Raw genomic sequence first — 17,351 nt, forward strand, 5'->3', positions numbered from 1 at the left:
TGCAGGGCACACACAAAGTAGTGTGCACATCAGGACCCAGGGGAAGGAGTAGTGACCCCAGGGGAGACTGAACCAGACCTACCTGCTAGTGTTGGAGGGTCTCCTGCAGAGGCAGGGGATGGCTGTGGCTCACCGTGGGGACAAGGATACTGGCAGCAGAAGTTCTGGGAAGTACTCCTTGGCGTGAGCCCTCCCAGAGTCTGTCATTGGCCCCACCAAAGAGCCCAGGTAGGCTCCTGCGTTGGGTTACCTCAGGCAAAACAACCAACAGGGAGGGAACACAGCCCCGCCCATCAACAGTCAAATGGATCAAAGTTTTACTGAGCTCTGCCCATCAGAGCAACAGTCAGCTCTACCCACCACCAGTCCCTCCCATCAAGCCTCTTACATAGCCTCATCCACCAGAGGGCAGAGAGCAGAAGTAAGAAGAACTACAATCCTACAGCCTGTGGAACAAAAACCACATTCGCAGAAAGATAGACAGAATGAAAAGGCAGAGGGCTATGTACCAGATGAAGGAAAAAGATAAAACCCCACAAAAACAACTAAATGAAGTGGAGATAGGCAACTTTCCAGAAAAAGAATTCAGAATAATGATAGTGAAGATGATCCAGGACCTTGGAAAAAGAATGGAGGCAAAGATCGAGAAGATGCAAGAAATGTTTAATAAAGACCTAGAAGAATTAAAGAACAAACACCTAGAAGAATTAAAGAACAAACACACAGAGATGAACAATACAATAAATGAGATGAAAAATACACTAGAAGCAATCAATAATGGAATAACTGAGGCAGAAGAACAGATAATTGACCTGGAAGACAGAACGGTGGAATTCACTGCAAGAGAACAGAATAAACAAAAAGGAATGAAAAGAAATGACAGACCTCTGGGATAACAGTACATGCACCAACACTCAGATTATAGGGGTCCCAGAAGGAGAAGAGAGAGACAAAGGACCTGACAAAATATTTGAAGAGATTACAGTCAAAAACTTCCCTGACACGGGAAAGGAAATAGCCACCCAAATACAGGAAGTGCAGAGAGTCCTAGGCAGGATAAACCCAAGGAGAAACATGCTGACACACACAGTAATCAAACTGACAAAAATTAAAGACAAAGAAAAATTATTAAAAGGAAAAAACAACAAATAACATACAAGGGAACTCCCATAAGGTAAACAGCTGATTTCTCAACAGAAACTCTACAGGCCAGAAGGGAGTGGCATGACATATTTAAAGGGATGAAAGGGAAGAACCTACAACCAGGATTACTCTACCCAGCAAGGATCTCACTCAGATTTGACGGAGAAATCAAAAGCTTTACAGACAAGCAAAAGCTAAGAGAATTCAGCACCACCAAACCAGCTCTACAACAAATGCTAAAGGAGCTTCTCTAAGTGGGAAACACAAGAGAAGAAAAGGACCTACAAAAACAATTAAGAAAATGGTAATAGGAACATACATATCAATAATTACCTTAAATATGAATGGATTAAATGCTCCAACCAAAAGACACAGGCTCGCTGAACGGATACAAAAACAAGACCCATATATATGCTGTCTACAAGAGACCCACTTCAGACCTAGGGACACATTCAGACTGAAAGTGAGGGGATGGAAAAAGATATTCCATGCAAACGGAAATCAAAAGAAAGCTGGAGTAGCAATACTCATATCAGATAAAATAGACTTTAAAATAAAGAATGTTACAAGAGACAAGGAAGGATGCTACATAATGATCAAGGAATCAATCCAAGAAGCAGATATAACAATTATAAATATACATGCACCCAACACAGGAGCACCTCAATACATAAGGCAAATGCCAACAGCTATAAAAGAGGAAGTCGGCAGTAACACAGTAACAGTGGGGGACTTTAACACCAATGGACACATCATCCAGAAAGGACATTAATAAGGAAACACAAGCTTTAAATGACACAATAGACCAGACAGATTTAATTGATATTTATAGGACATTCCATCCAAAAACAGCAAATTACACTTTCTTCTCAAATGCACATGGAAAATTCTCCATGATAGATCATATCTTGGGTCACAAATCAAGCCTCAGTAAATTTAAGAAAACTGAAATCATATTAAGCATCTTTTCCAACCACAATGCTATGAGATTAGAAATCAATTACAGGGGAAAAAAACATAAAAAACACAAACACATGGGAGCTAAACAATACATTACTAAATATCCAAAAGATCACTGAAGAAATCAAAGAGGAAATCAAAAAATACCTGGAGACAAATGACAATGAAAACACGACAATCCAAAACCTATGGGATACAGCAAAAGCAGTTCGAAGAGGGAAGTTTACAGCAATAAAATCCTATCTCAAGAAACAAAAAAAATCTCAAATAAACAATCTAACCTTACACCTAAAGGAACTAGAGAAAGAAGAACAAACAAAACCCAAAGTTAGCAGAAGGAAAGAAATCATAGAGCAGAGCAGAAATAAATGAAACAGAAACAAAGAAAACAATAGCAAAGATCAATAAAACTAAAAGCTGGTTCTTTGGGAAGATAAACAAAATTGATAAACCATTAGCCAGCCTCATCACGAAAAAAAGGGAGAAGACTCAAATCAGTAAAATTAGAAATGAAAAAGGAGAAGTTACAATAGACACCGCAGAAATACAAAGCATCATAAGAGACTACTACAAGCAACTCTATGTCAATAAAATGGACAACCTGGAAGAAATGGACAAATTCTTAGAAAGGTATAACCTTCCAAGACTGAACCATGATGAAATAGAAAATACAAACAGACAAATCACAAGTAATGAAATTGAAAATGTGATTAAAAATCTTCCAACAAACAAGTCCAGGACCAGATGGCTTCACAGGCGAATTCTAGCAAACATTTAGAGAAGAGCTAACACCCATCCTTCTCAAACTCTTCCAAAAAATTGCAGAGGAAGGAACACTCCCAAACTCATTCTATGAGGCCACCACCAACCTGATACCAAAATCAGACAAACATACTACAAAAAAAGAAAATTACAGGCCAATATCACTGATGAATATAGATGCAAAAATCCTCAACAAAATACTAGCAAACAGAATCCAACGACACATTAAAAGGATCATACATCATGATCAAGTGGGATTTATCCCAGGGATGCAAAGATTCTCCAATATATGCAAATCAATCAATGTGATACACCATATTAACAAACTGAAGAATAAAAACCATATGATCATCTCAATAGATGCAGAAAAAGCTTTTGACAAAATTCAACATCCATTTATGATAAAAACCCTCCAGAAAGTGGGGACAGAGGGAACCTCCCTCAACATAATAAAGGCCATATACGACAAAACCACAGCAAACATCATTCTCAGTGGTGAGAGGTGAAAGCATTTCCTCCAAGGTCAGGAACAAGACAAGGATGTCCACTCTCACCAGTCTTATTCAACATAGTTTTGGAAGTCCTAGCCATGGCAATCAGAGAAGAAAAAGAAATAAAAGGAATTCAAATTGGAAAAGAAGAAGTAAAACTGTCGCTGTTTGCAGATGACATGATACTATACATGGAGAATCCTAAAGATGCCACCAGAAAACTACTAGAGCTAATCAATGAATTTGGTAAAGCTGCAGGATACTAAATAAAGCACAGAAGTCTCTTGCATTCCTATACAATAACGACAAAAGATCAGAAAGAGAGATTAAGGCAACAATCCCATTCACCACTGCAACAAAAAGAATAAAATACCTAGGAGTAAACCTACCTAAGGAGGTAAAAGACCTGTATGCAGAAAACTATAAGACATTGATGAAAGAAATCAAAGATGACACAAATAGATGGAGAGATATACCATGTTCTTGGATTGGAAGAATCAATACAGTGAAAATGACTACACTACCCAAAGCAATCTACAGATTTAATGCAACCCCTATCAAATTACCAACAGCATATTTTACGGAACCAGAACAAAAAAATCTTAAAATTTGTACAGAGACACAAAAGCCTGAATAGCCAAAGCAATCTTGAAGGAAAAAAAATGGAGCTGGAGGGGCTTCCCTGGTGGCTCAGTGGTTGAGAGTCCGCCTGCCAATGCAGGGGACATGGGTTCATGCCCCAGTCTGGAAAAATCCCTCATGCCGCAGAGCGGCTGGGCCCATGAGCCATGGCCACTGAGCCTGCACGTCCGGAGCCTGTGCTCCACAACGGGAGAGGCCACAAAAGTGAGAGGCCCACGTACCGCAAAAAAAACACGGAGCTGGAGAAATCAGACTCCCTGACTTCAGAGTATACTAAAAAGCTACAGTAATCAAGAACAATATGGTACTAGCACAAGAAGAGAAATATAGATCAATGGTACAGGATAGAAAGCCCAGAGAAACCCACACACCTATGGTCAACTAATCTATGATAAAGGAGGCAAGGATATACAATGGAGAAAAGACAGTCTCTTCAATAAGTGGTGCTGGGAAAACTGAACAGCTACATTTAAATGAAAGAAATTAGAACACTCCCCAACACCATACACAAAAATAATCTCAAAATGGATTAAAGACCTAAGTGTAAGACCGGACACTATAAAACTCTTAGAGGAAAACATAGGAAGAACACTCTTTGACATAAATCACAACAAGATCTTTTTGACCCACCTCCTAGAGTAATGGAAATAAAAACAAAAATAAACAAATGGGACCTAGTGAAACTTAAAAGCTTTTGCACAGCAGAGGAAACTATAAACAAGATGAAAAGACAACCCTCAGAATGGGAGAAAACATTTGCAAACGAATCAACGGACAAAGGATTAATCTCCAAAATATATAAATAGCTCATGCAGCTCAATATTAAAAAAACAAACAACTCAATCAAAAACTGGGCAAAAGACCTAAGTAGACATTTCTCCAAAGAAGACATACAGATGGCCAAGAGGCACATGAAAAGCTGCTCAACATCACTTATTATTAGAGAAATGCAAATCAAAAGTACAATGAGGTATCACCTCACACCGGTCAGAATGGCCATCATCAGAAAATCTACAAACAACAAACGCTGGAGAGGGTGTGGAGAAAAGGGAACCCTCTTGCACTGTTGGTGGGAATGTAAACTGATACAGCCACTATGGAGGACAGTATGGAGGTTCCTTAAAAAAATAAAAATAGAATTACCATATGACCCAGCAATCCCACTACTGGGCATATACCCAGAGAAAACCACAATTCAAAAAGAGTCATGTACCACAATGTTCACTGCAGCACTATTTACAATAGCCAGGTCATGGAATCAAACTAAATGCCCATCAACAGACGAATGGATAAAGAAGATGTGGTACATATATACAATGGAATATTACTCAGCCATAAAAAGGAACGAAACTGGGTCATTTGTAGAGATGTGGATGGACCTAGAGACTGTCATACAGAGTGAAGTAAGTCAGAAAGAGAAAAACAAATATCATATATTAATGCATATATGTGGAATCTAGAAAAATGGTACAGATGAACCCATTTGCAAGGCAGAAATAGAGACACAGACGTGGAGAACAAAAAATATGGGCACCAAGCGGGGGACGTGGTGGTGGTGGTGTGATGAATTGGGAGATTGGGATTGACGTATATACACTAATATGTATAAAATAGATAACTAATAAGAATGTGTCATATAAAAAGTAAATTAAATTTTAAAAAATTCAGCCCTCTTGCTTCTCCTCTAGTTTTTCTTGACATGTCTTTGTCTTCTCTATAAATCCATCTTCTTCCTGCCAACTCCCACCAAAGTCCAAATACACAGGAGCTTCAGAGAGTCAATGACAGTTCTTTCTCATTGCCTTACGTTCAGAAAATCACTGTCTACTCTCATAGACTACTCGTAAGAAGATATATTTTTGCCACTTCCTGTCTGAAGAACGTGTGGGCAGTGTGTGACAAAAGGCTTGAACACGTACATACCCGTGAATCTGGTAATTCCCCTTGCAGGAATTACTCCAAGGAGGTAATCAGACAAGGACACAAAACATATAAAAATATGTGTAAGAATAGTTTATGTATGATTTATGATAGTGAAAAAGGAAAGAAACCACTTAGATGTCTAATAATGCGATACAGTGCAGCTTTAATAAAATCATATTGTTAGAATAAATAATGAAAGGGGAAATATTCACGATGTATCAAATGAGAGAAAAATTTCAGGTTCCAAAACAGCATGTCCTTTATTTTCTAGTCTGTGCGTTTGCATGAACAAAAGCTATTCAGAGTGTCACCCAATGACCAGCAGTATCCGCATCGCCAGGGAGCTTGTTCAGTGCAAATGCCCTAGCTGAAAGGCACTGGATCAGAATCGCTGGGGCAGGGCACAGAGATCTGTTTTTTTGTTTACTGTGTGCCACACCACCTCTGAGGTAGATACTAAAATTTGCCCCATTGTGCAGATGGGGAAATTGAGGCCCAGAGAGACTAGGTAACTTAGCCAAGGCTGCAAAGCCAGTAAGTGGCAGCTCGCACAGCTAGCTCCAGAGTCCGCACTCCGCACCCCTCTGCTCTAGGGCCCCTCTAGGATAAATCTTATATTTGGAAGTGTGCTCTGTGCTGCTTCCCCGAAATCAACAGCGTGATGCATCCCACCCATCCTTGTGTCTTCTTCCTAGTGTTTCAGCACTTCTGTTACAAAGTTATTGATGGGGGAAAGAGGCATTGCCACTATCGCTGGTACCACCATTGACAAACCCCGTGGAGAAGACCTGCCTGAAGTCTTTAAAAAGATGGTTTGATTTTAGTGCACATTAAATAACAGCCCACGTTAGCAGAAACAACCTTAATGCCCTTGAGTGACAGCATGGAGTGTGATATGGGTTTAACACGGAAGGCCTTCCTATCACCAGCTAGAGTGGGGCTGTCACTGGCGATTCCATAAACACCCTTGACAAACCACCCGGCCTATCATCTTTGAAATTATGCAACTTTTGATCGATTTCTTTTACTTTTTTGTCTTCTGCCTTCAAAATTTGCATGTAACGTAATACTTTGATTTTTATATGATGCTATTTTATATTCACAAAATTCAAGTTTGCACACAAACGCCACCAGCCTTTATTCCCAAACTGCAAATTTCTGAATAAAGGAGCCTACCTTGGCACATTTACTGTATGTGATTTTCTAGGGAGGAAACACCTCAGTCATTCGTTTCAGGAGACTACAAAGGGGATGGATGGACCGGGAAGATGGTGGGTTTAGGCCTGGTCCCTCCTGAGAGGAAGGAAACCACACAGACCAGAAAAAAACTTCCTGCTGGACCAGCTTTCAAAGCCCTCAAATATTCCTGTCTTCAAGAGTGGAATAATAATTTCATAAAATGCATGACCTGGTCCAGCTGGGCACCCAAACAAATATTTTCAAAAGCGGAGACTATCTTCAAAAGGACTCAATTTAGAAAGAGCAGAGACCATCTGCTCAACTTCCCCAGCACCACACATGAGGAAACTGAGGCCCAGAGAGACTGAAGCTTGGCTAAGTTCACACAGAAAGTGGCCACGCCTGGACTGAAACCCGTGTCTGCCTCTGGCCCTCAGTTGGCTGGACTACACCACCTCTCTCACTTCTGACTCCTATACTGAATTTTCTAAATTGATTTTCTACATTTCCTACTCATTTGGGGGGGGTGTTTTTGACACTAACATCACCATTAACATTACCATCAATAACGGGATGGCATCTTTGAAGATGATAATATGTTTCAGTTATAAGTAGCCACACTGCCATCTGCTTCTATATCCTGCCAAATTCCAGAAAACTACAAAGTCACTGTGATGATTAAAAAAAAAAAATGCCTCTTAGGGTAGGAGAAAACGACTCATTTGCCTTTTTTTTTTTAACCTGACATTGACACTGAGTAACCATAACATTAAAAACCAGTGACGGCTCCGACCCAGTGACTTAAGACACCCTCTTTAGACTCTCCATCTTATCCTTCTCCTATTAAAACCTACCCTTCCTCAAGCATCAATAAACTACTGGATCAAATCAAATAAACTACTGGAAAAGTGAAAATCAGCCCTACTGACAACAGGAGAAGTAAGGACAGGCCTTATGACAACCGACCCCAATATGCCATCAGGACATAAAGAAATCTCAGCATAGGACCCAGACGCTGACCTCCACAAAAATGAATGGCCATCCTCCTTTCTCACTAACCTGTGACTGCTAATTCTTTACTAAGTGACAACTCTAACCCCACTTTAATGTCCGGCCTCCTATATAAAAATTGTTAAGATACCCAATCACTGAACTGTACCTGCTTCCCGACCACATCCAGCCCGGGTCTGGCCCCGTTTCTCTAACCCCACCTTCAAAGCACCCAGCATAAGCAAAGACCCAACTCTGCCTTTCCCAGAGAATCCCAGCACTCTTCCAGGCTACACTCGCCCCGCTGCAGAAGCTAAATGAACCGAACCTCTCTACAGTGACACGTGCATTCCTGGAGGTTGCTGGCTGGTGGGATTCCACACTCGTTTGTCTTACTAAGTTACTAGTAACATTAGAGTAGAAAGAACCTCAAATAAAAGGTCCACAAACCTAAATCCTGACTTATCACTTCTCTAGGTCTGTTTCCTTGCCGGTAAAATGACAGCCAGTTATCCTATATTTTGCAACTTTTCATCTCAAATACGCCGTATTTCAGCCATATTGTGGGTCAAAGAGGTTTACTTCCATTGAAGAAGGTGCTCTGACTTCCAGTCACTCAACTTAACTTTTTCACTTTTGAAATACAGCACAGTTAGAGTTTGTCTGGAAAACTTTTTTCACTCTTAAAGAGATCTTCATGCAAGAAACAATGGTTACAATTATGTGTTTTTCTGAATGGTTCATTAACATGTTTCCTAATTACACGAATATAAGTTGACTCATTTGATTTCTGCTTCCACCGTGAAAAATTAGTGTGAGGATTGGGGCACATCTCCGTCTGGGCCTTTGGAGGATCAACTGGCACTAACTAAACCTGAGAGAGCAGCTATGGGCACAGCCCAGGTCCTTTTAATTAAAGTCTGTTTTCCCACCTACCCCTCTTCTGGTTACAGCCAGTCTTGTTATGAGGACACCAAAACCAGGAAAGGATTATTAAGCCCACCGTTGCCAGCAAGGCCAGAACCATGAGTGTCCCTCCTCTGTATGAGCCTCGGGTCAGGCCCTAAAGATCTAGGGAGGAGTGCGACATGGTCCCTGCCATCCAGGGCTCACAGCTAGTGGAGAAGACAGGCCCACAATCACTAGTGTGATACATACACTTTGAGGGTGGGGAGGCCGGGGCGGTCTCTGGGAGAAGTTCTTCCTAAGACTGTACCTCCTTCCAGCTCCAAAAGGAGGAAGGTTCTCCCCTTGTGACTCCATCAATGAGGATGCTCTGGGCCACATGCAACAACACCTGCCTCTAAGGAGCTGCAACCACAGGGGCTCGTTTTTACCTCTCGTAAGAATGTGGTGTCAGGCTGTGCAAGGCTGCTTCAGAGCTCAGTGGTGTCATGGGGGCTCTGGGGTCTTCTCATTGCTCTGCTCAGCAGTCCCAGCACCTCCAGGAGGAAGGGCAGACTGGCAAAGCCCCCCACACTGGGTCTCTTTATCTTGGAGGGAAGCCACTCCCAGAAGCCCCCAGGGGGCCTTCTGACACCTCATTGGCTAGAGCTACATCGTGTCATCACCATAGCAACAAAGGACGCTGGGAAAATGGGGACGTGGCATTCCAGCACTGAAGAGGGGACAGCAGTGGCTGTTAGGTAGACAACCAACCCTGCCACACACAGACGGTTATGGGGGGAATGTGTCCCCCAATATTCATACGTTGAAGCCCCACCCCCCAATGTGACAGTAAGTGGAGGTGGGGCCTTTGTGAGGTGATTAGGAGTAGAGGAGGGCATGGGGGGGGCCCATGATGGGACCAGAGTCCTTATAGGAGGACGAGACACCAGAGCTGGCATCTACCCCTACCCCTGCCATGTAAGGACATGGTAAGAAGGCTGCTGTCTGTAAGCCACGAAGAGAGTCTTCACCAGGAATCCAATCAGCCAGCACCCTGATCTTGGACGTCCAGCCTCCAGAACTGTGAGAACTAGATATCTGTTGCTTAGCCCACTCAGCCTATGGTATTTTGTTATGGCAGCCCGAGCGGACTAGGACACAAATCCAATTCAACTGTCTTCAAAGGCACTCCAGCCTCCGGACAAGGGGCTCATCAGGCCCCTCCGGGTAAGGTCAGCAGCAACTCTGCACCTCAGCTCCAAAGCTGAAAGGGACACTAGAGCAACGACCATTTCTTAGAAGTGCTCAGTCCTCACAGCATCTGTAATAATGCTGCAGTAAGCAACAAAGACGGGGGGCCTTTTACTGGGAGCCCTTTCAGCCTTTAGCTCTGCCTTCTGCACAAAACCTCCCTTTCTAAACTACCGGGATTTTGGCAAAAGTTCAAACGTAAACACATTTGTAGCGGGCGCTGGCCCCGGAACGAGGGAGTAAACTGCGCTGACTCTTCCCTTTCTCTGCTTGAACTCCATGCATTAATGCAACTCCCTCAGGAGGCCTGTCATGCTAGGACGCCAGGCCTTACCGTTTTCCCACAGGCTTTCCTTCAGCCCCAGGAAAACAAAAACAAGGCACCCCCAGCCCCGTGGGGCTGTCTACGCACCCTAAACGGTTATTTCAGTCACCCCCATCTCACAGGCCCACCCAGCCCGGAAACTGGATACAATCTCCCTTGGGCCTCCACTGGAGCCCTTTCTCTACATGCAGTTAATAGGCAGCGGAAAACCTCCCAAAATAAGAATTGGGAAAAACTGACAGCAACCTACTTGGCAAACAAGGAACACAGAAAAACAAAAGCCTAAAAAGACGGAGCCTGCATTTAAACCAGCAGACACCAGGGGCCATGATGTCTGAAAAGCATAACAGCCTTTCTTCTTGCTGGAATGGAAGGGGGCTCACTGTTCATTAGAAAATAGTCAAGATTTCAAAAATTTATCTATTCCTAGAATAAACAGAGGCCTTAGATAATCACTTACTTGAGTAATGAGCAACAGATACACCAATCACGTTCCAGATCCTATAGAAGTTGAGGGATATTATTCATCTTCATTCCAACAAGATGTTTTAAGGGTGTTTATGTTCAAACATAAATTGTTTTTAAGTACAACTTATGACGATTGCAAGACTCTCCTATTTACTTGGTAGCTTCCATCCTCAAGGAAATTCTCTCTTAAAATAAAGCCTTAACCATCACCCCTTCCTCCCCGCATCCAAGTATGTAGAACTCAAACCACTTACCACTGTGTCTACAGCCCCCAGGTCCTCAGCCAACACGGATTAGGACGTGTGCCCTGAGTACCAACACATCCTCCACCAGGCTACTCACTCTGGCATCGCAATCAAATCTGCTGCTAACCTGTTATGCTAGTTGTTTTACATGCTTTCCCCAAGTCTTGACACAACTGCAGAAGCAGTACTGATTAAGTAAAAGAACAGGACAGGCTGGTAACTAGTAAACGCTCTGCCCGAACCCAGTTCCACAGGAAATGGAGAACTCTGCTTCTCTCTCCTTCTGAAGTTACCCAAGTTTGAAATGTTTTCATTTCTTTTGTTGCAACAGGACTCCTTACTCAAGAACTTGGCATCCAGAAACTTCCCATCAGCTTCTGACTACTCTCACAGCTCCTGTCCAAAAGTTCAGAACTTTAACTGTGTCTGTTTTAAACTCCACACGTAATAGAAGCTACTGGTTAATTAAATGAAAAGGGCAAGGACAAATGACATATCAACACATCCATAATGAAAATTTGTCCTCTACTTACAACCAGTTAAAAAGGAAATCATCAGTCGCTTCCGGAAGAACAGTTATAAAATAACAAGAAACTACAGATGTATCATGACACCTAACTACTTCCCTTATGCCTTAAAAAAACAAAACAAACAAAGAATCTGAAAAGCTTAAGATAGGATATTTTTACCTACTTCAATGAAGTATTCAAAAGTAAAATGCAGCCAAAGGCCATGAAAAATAAGATGCTTCTTTTAAAAAGTTTTCAAGGTAGTTCAATGAACAAAAATCTCTACCCTTTAGTTTGTAATCTTACAAATGTCAAACTGAGTAAGAACCCAAGTATTTAAGAGTCCAATTTAAGATTTTTAAATTCAGTCTACAGTACAAAATCTACAAACACAACAGTACATGTGATGTGATAATTAGGAAGGACCCTATCAACTTTACTTTCGTAATTTCATCCATGAAGCTTCAGACCTGAAGTCATTAACATTTTCTTTCTTTCTTTTTTTTAACAGGTTTTGTGTGTGTGTGTGTGTGTGCACTCGTGCGCGTGTGTGTTTTGACTGTGTTGGGTCTTCATTGCTGCACGCGGGCTTTCTCTAGTTGCGGCGAGCGGGGGCTACTCTTCGTTGCGATGCGCAGGCTTCTCATCGCAGTGGCTTCTCTTGTTGCAGAGCACAGGCTTCAGTAGTTGTGGCGCGTGGGCTCAATAGTTGTGGCTCGCGGGCTCTAGAGCACAGGCTCAGTAGTTGTGGAGCATGGGCTTAGTTGCTCCGCGGCATGTGGGATCTTCCCGGACCAGGGCTCGAACCCGTGTCCCCTGCATTAGCAGGCGGATGCTTAACCACTGCGCCACCAGGGAAGTCCCAACCTTATTTTCCATTTATAAAATATATATTAGCTCTGGGGAAAAAAAATCTGAGTTACCACTGAGTGTTCCTAAATTTCATTCTGTGAGCCATGTAGGAAAATCAGTGTTAAGGACTCAGTGGAACTTCCCTTCTATATAACATTTAAACTTGCTCTAAAGCTGATAAACTTTCTAAAATACCTCAGATCGATGGCTTTCAAACGTGTCTGTCTGTAATCCTCTTTATACACAGGGACCCAATAACACACCACACTAAAATTAGCTGAAGTAAAAGTTTCCAGAAGCAATACTAGCCTTATGCTGTATACACCCTGATATTTTTCAGTTTCTTTTTTTTGTAATGCTTCTTGGGACCCACTAATGGATGCCGCTGGGAAAATCCTGTCCTAATTCTTTTACTTAAACTTGCCACCATCACCTGGCAGCACTCCGGGTACCAGGGAAAGCACCTGAAAACTTCCAACAGAAACATAAACTGGACGAGCAGCCAACTGTCAACATCCCTTCCAAATGGGAAGCACTTAAAACCATGACCTTTTAAAAGTTTATTTGAGCTTCTATTCCTGATACTAAAAAGCCATCATCTTCTCCTCTGTCTAATCTTTAAAATGTCCTTATTTCAATTGTTAAAGAATAACCTCAAATCCTCCTAGCTATATGTGAATGAGTAAAGAAATACAAATTAAAGATTACTTAGAGAATGATATTTGTTCATAGTTCAGTAACAAGCCTTTTTCCCTGTGATGATGAACATGGGGAACAGAGATCACCGAGGCAGTATTTTCTCCCCTTCTTAAAGTGTTCTTTTAAAAGCAGTTTCAAAAGTTTCTCTATCCATAAATAAAATGATACCCATAGTACATCAATATTTAAAGCTAACTGTAATGGCATTTGCTTCTGTGTTAAAAACTACAGTGTAGGGCTTCCCTGGTGGCGCAGTGGTTGAGAGTCCGCCCGCCGATGCAGGGGACGCGGGTTCGTGCCCCGGTCCGGGAAGATCCCACATGCCGCGGAGCGGCTGGGCCCGTGAGCCATGGCCGCTGAGCCTGCACGTCCGGAGCCTGTGCTCCGCAACGGGAGAGGCCACAGCAGTGAGAGGCCCGTGTACCACACACACACAAAAAAAACTAGAGTGTAACTCAGATTCTTAATACCAGAACAATAATTCTAGTTGCATATTTTTTAAGAAGCAGGACAAAATTCCACACACTTAACTGGAGTTAACAATAGGTAAGAGGAAGTTCTCCAGTCCCAGGTACCTGCAACCCAACCGTCAAAGGTCATTTACACCCGCATGTGGGAAACATGCGGAAAATGGTTAGGGAGACAACTAAGAATTGATGTATTTTTCTTCCTGTTGAAAAGAGACATGGCGACAGTAATGGTGGTTATGAAACAGTAGAAAGAGCTAAGCTTTCAAGTCTGAGAAAGTCAGAGCCCGCTCTGCCACGTGTTAGCTGGATGACCTTGGTTCAACAAGAAAAATATTAAAATAATTATTCAGTAAATATCAGCTGTGGGCTGGGCACGGTCCTAAATGTCCACATCCATCACCTCATTGAATTTTCACAACACTGGAGGTAGAGGGCCAGAGGGGCTAAGGCACTTATCCAAAGTCGTACAATTAGACATGGGAAGGCCAGAGTTCAAACATAAGCTGTAACTCATTTCAAAATCTTTGTTGGGCGTTTGCCTTCTGAGCTCTGCGTTCCTTATCTTTCCCTCTCAGGGTTGCTGTCTGGATTAATGACTGACTGTTAATAAGGACTCATCACCCCCTCCCCCCAGCCAGTATCTCAGCGGCCATGAGCACAGGTTACCAAATTTCTCAGGTAAGCGGGCTTCACCTGTTCAAAGTCAGAAACTTCTTATCTTCCGTTCAGAGTCAGAAAACATCTTTTTTCCTTCTACCCTCTCACTGCTCCACCCTTCAAACACACCTCCCACACAAATACCTATTACTAACCTTAGGAAATATGTCCAATTTCATCAGCACTGCATATAACACCCACCTCCCATGAGTCTATTTACTAAGGGAAGGGAGGTGGGTGTCCCAGGTTTGTAAGGCACGGCAAAGTTATCAGACTTCATTCAAAGCCAAGACAATGACAGGCAGAGAGCCACAAAGGCTGGGACTCAGATGGGGCAGCAGGAGTGCCCTAGAACAATCACTAGGGTTAAACTGTATTTACCCTACGAGGTCTTGACCAGGGACAGAATAAAGGCAGGAGAGCGACTGAGCCAGTTGTGGCTTGGGGATCCGGCAGGAATCGGAGGGGCAGGGCCTCAAATATGCCAGGAATTCTGCTGAGGGCAATAAACAACCTCACAGTGGAGGGCAGGATTGCATTAAATCGGTTTTTGAAAGAGGAAGTACCAGGACCAAGTAGTTAATAAGTGTCGACAGAATTTTTCAAAATAGGATTACATTGCTCCCTTGCTTTCCTGTCCACATTAGTTGGCAAATGCTACCCCCTCCACTTCCTTATCCCAAAGAGTGGGTAAACAGAAGGACTGACAGGCTGTTCCATGGAAAGAACCAAAGCACACCGACCAAATTAATTTAACCAAGTTGATGAAAGACATGTCGATAATACACCATCACCTAATCACTGAATCGGGCCTTTTTTTTAAAACAGCAAATAGAGATGAGCTGTGTGAGTATGTGCCCTCAAGGTGTAACAAGTCAGCTATATATGTTAGACTTAAATTGTTAGTTGTCATAGCAACAGTGGACAGTAACGCCTGCTCAGATTGGTATTTAGCAGTTTAGTTCTTTGTTTTACGCTATACATCTATCACTAATTATATAAACTACTTTCCAAGTATTAAGAAATAACTGGTTTGGCAAACCAAAGCAGAATACAACCCATGAAGCTGACTTGGATAAAAGCACCCGTAAGTCTAAAGGACATACATTGAATTTATGAATGTTCAGAAAACAGGACATTGTTGCTATATAGCTATTTAATAATCTGAAGAGATATAGCGTCTTTTTACCCTTAGGAAAAAAATTAATTATGAAACTACCAGATTAAATAATACCATCTAACAAAAGGAGATTCACTGATACATCCATTATTTTAATTAAGTACTGATGACATTATGAATTTAGAATCATTAAATGTCACTCCCACTGACATTCTAATTTTTTTTAAATTTTTATTGGAGTGTAGCTGATTTAGAATGTTGTGTAACTTCTGCTATACAACATAATGGTTCAGTTATACATATACATATACCCACTCTTTTTTAGATTCTTTTCCCATCTAGGTCACTACCGAGTATGGAGTCGAGTTCCCTGTGCTATACAGTATTCATATTAGTTATCTATTTTATATATAGTAGTGTGCATGCCCACCGACATTCTAATTTAAAGCCTGCTTATAAAACAAAGATACAAAGTATCCTAGACTAACATTTTTATTTGTCTTTGATCTAGTTTTATTTTGCCTCATTCTCATTTTTAAAAATAAGTTCTGCTTCTACCTCACAAGCAAGAAACAAATTTTGTTTTCTCTTAAAATGGTTCACTGCAGATTTAAAAAGATTCAACTCACTGGCTTGGAATAATCAGACATTATTTATTTCCTCATTACATCTGCTACTAACCATTTTCTTTACAATTAATCTAAACAACGTGTTTTGTCAAAAGGCACAGGTCCCAGCACCAAAAATGCCAGGTCCCAGTCCCAGCTCAGCCACCGACAGGCTCTGTGCGTTCAGCAAAAGATCCTGCCCCATGGGGTCAGTTTCCTCACCTGTGGGCCCCAGACCAGGAGACCAGATGTTCTCACTAATCAGGGCAGTCTGATCTAAACTTGCAGACTTTCTTGCACACACACACACGCGCGCGCACACACACACACACACTGCACCAGGCAACAAAGTCAGGCTCCAACAGAGACAGGCCTTTCGAAGCCACACACACTACCCCATCCCTCCCAAAAAGGGAAACGTGAGAAATCTGCTTCTTGCCCATCTGCAACTATAACACAAAATAATAGGGTGACTCCTCGGAAGACCCATGACCAGAAGAAATCCCGATTAAAGCCTGTTTCTGAAATGCAGCCCCTCACTGCCTGTGTGTTGGGACTTTCCATACTTGGAGGCAAACCAGTAAGACAGCATAGCACTCCTCTCTCAGCGCTCCACATAAAAACGAGCACTGTTGGATTAATAACGACTGCTTTAAAGAGGCCTTCCAAAGGGTCCTTCTCTGTCATCCGAAACAACTGATTTCATCATCTGTAATTGGCTATCAGAAATTTACATTAAAGCAGCCCATGTTACTCTTCCCAAAAGCACAGAAGATCTGCAAGTGCTGATCGCGGAGTTTCTGGATTGTTCCCGGCTTGGCCTGGATGCTGTGACTGAAAACGGAAATACATCGGTCAGCACTCAGCTTGCCAGCCATCGGCCAGGTCGCAGTGTTCTCATCGGTCACAGCCCAGACGAATGACAGCTCTGCTCTTGACACCACAAAGCGGTGCCAACCTCTGGCTAGAACAGCCGCCTCCTGTGCGCTCCTCTTGCCGGGAGCCTGTAGGATGTGATCAGGGCCACCAGCCTGGCCTCACAGTGCAGCTGCAACGTAATTTCAGGTTGAAAACCCAGAAGGTCTCGTTGTCATTCCTGCTCCTCAAATATATCCAGATACCAATATTTCCATGGCTAAAAACGCTCTCCTCATGTTTTCTTCATTATC

The 17,351-nt window shown here is 42.4% G+C and overlaps 1 protein-coding gene across 3 annotated transcripts in view; it reads right to left on the reverse strand.

Annotated features, from left to right (window-relative positions):
* FAM107B (family with sequence similarity 107 member B) overlaps window positions 1–17,351 on the reverse strand; it is a 218,375-nt gene that overhangs the window by 27,157 nt on the left and 173,867 nt on the right. Inside the window, exon 1 of one of the 3 annotated variants that reach the window (XM_060006269.1) lies at window positions 11,277–12,072. The exons of the other annotated variants lie outside the window; for them this stretch is intronic. The gene's annotated coding sequence lies outside the window, so the exon portion shown is untranslated. Of the gene's footprint in view, window positions 1–11,276; window positions 12,073–17,351 lie in introns of those variants that run through there. 3 annotated transcript variants of the gene reach the window in all.

The sequence above is a fragment of the Delphinus delphis genome, chromosome 2 (genome assembly GCF_949987515.2).
Source record: "Delphinus delphis chromosome 2, mDelDel1.2, whole genome shotgun sequence".
Lineage (NCBI taxonomy): Eukaryota > Metazoa > Chordata > Mammalia > Artiodactyla > Delphinidae > Delphinus > Delphinus delphis.